Source organism: Trichechus manatus, unplaced genomic scaffold (assembly GCF_000243295.1).
Source record: "Trichechus manatus latirostris isolate Lorelei unplaced genomic scaffold, TriManLat1.0 scaffold00119, whole genome shotgun sequence".
Classification (NCBI taxonomy): Eukaryota; Metazoa; Chordata; class Mammalia; order Sirenia; family Trichechidae; genus Trichechus; species Trichechus manatus.
The window spans coordinates 182,886-184,807 of NW_004444055.1; the positions used below are offsets into that span (position 1 = coordinate 182,886).

The window sequence follows — 1,922 nt, forward strand, 5'->3', positions numbered from 1 at the left end:
TCCCTCCCCACCCTTGTAACCATCAAAGAATGTTTTCTTCTGTGTTTAAACCTTTTCTTGAGTTCTTGGTCTTTGTAACTTAACCACGTGGGTAAGTGAGGAGTAGGTATATTTATTATTTACTGTGTTTTCAAAAGAGCTTCAGGCACAGAGGGAATTACAAGAAATAACCATGGGAGAGAGTCTTACCCCTTGAGGAACTTCCAGTCTTTTGAAAGACGGAATGTAATATGAAAAAATTGATTAATAGTAGTTTATTTTCTAAGATAGTTTACAAAGAAACGCCTAGCGAAATACCTCCGAAAATCAACCAGTGAAAACCCTATGGGTCACAATGGTCTGATCCGCAACGCTTCATGGGAATGGTACAGGACCTGGCAGTGTTTCATTCAGTAGTGCATGGGGTCTCCATGGGTTGGGGGCCAACTTGCAGGCAGTTAACAACAACATGTTTCTAAAGTGTTTAACAGATTTCAAGGCTTCTTCATCAATAAATTAATGTGGTATTTAAAAACAAAAAACAAAAAACAAACACACAGCAACCCTGGTAGAAATGTGGCCTGAGAGAGAAGAAGCAGCTTTGTCCCGTGGCAAGATCAGCTGCATAATGGCCCAATACAAAATGAAAATGTGTGGACCCTTGTTCAAAACTATTAAGAATTTCAAGACAGTGACAGCACAGCATTAAATCAAGCATGGTACCCTTCTAGTGTGGGGCAAATCCTGTCAGACTGCAGAAGTTTTGCACCTATGAAGCCAGCCCTATCCAGCGGTTAGAAGCTCAAACTGTGGAGTCAGGTGTAACTGGCTCAATTCTGACTGAAAGACTACAGGCAAGCTGCAATTTATTCCGAAACTCACTTTGCTCGTCTATAGAATGGGAATAATGGAGCCTTCGTATAGGGTAGTTGTAATGAGATAATGTAGATAGTTTAAATATAAGTAGTGTGAGGACAGCAATTTTTTAAAGTCTTGTTCCTTGAGGTATCCCCAGGGCTTAGAACAGTGCCTGGAATACAGGAGTTGCTCAAAAACTATTTGCTTGAATAAATGCACCAGTGAATAAAATAATGAATGAATAAGAAAAATACTCCATATTAGTGGTCAGTAAGCTCTTTCTATAAAGGGCCAGAAAGTAAATATTTTAGGTTTTGTGCACAAAAATACAAAATTGAGGATATTCTGTAGGTACGTATACAATGAAAGGGAGTCTGTCAGTGGTGCAGTCAATGTGCTCGGCTGCTAACTGAAAGGTTGGAAGATTGAATTCACCCAGCGGCCCCCTCAGAAGAAAGGCTTGGCAATCTACTTCTGAAAAATCAACCACTGAAACCCCTATGGAGGACAGTTCTCCTGTGACGCACATGGGGTCACCATGAGTCAGAATCAACTTGACAGCAACTGGTTATATAGTAAGAGGAAACAAATATCTATAAAATTTGTATTAACAAAATTCAAAATGTAATCATAATGGTTGAATATTACTTATTTTGCAAAACAAGTCTTCTAATGAGAAGAATGGAATTCTTTATTTTTGGATAACATTTTCCTTAACTGACGTTCTAAGTTAGCATTCTCTTATCATCAAATCAACTGCAAATGTTTGTCTGTAAAAACTAATCTTCAACCATCAACACACAAACCCCAATAGATAAGCTAGATAACTAGGATCTTCTAAAAATCAAACACCTATGCTCTTCAAAAGACTTCACCAAAAGAGTAACAGAGAACCTACAGACTGGGAAAAAATTTTGGGACAGTACAAGTCAGACAACGGTCTAATCTCCATAATCTACAAGAAAATCCAACACCTCTGCAACAAAAAGACAAATAATCCTATTAAAAAATGGGCAAACGAAATGAACAGACACTTCACCAAAGAAGACATTCAAATGGCCAACAGACACATGAGGAAATGCTCG

At 38.3% G+C, this 1,922-nt stretch overlaps 1 protein-coding gene across 1 annotated transcript in view; it reads right to left on the reverse strand.

Annotated features, from left to right (window-relative positions):
- KITLG (KIT ligand) overlaps nucleotides 1-1,922 on the reverse strand; it is a 109,624-nt gene that overhangs the window by 23,687 nt on the left and 84,015 nt on the right. The gene's annotated exons all lie outside the window — the stretch shown is intronic.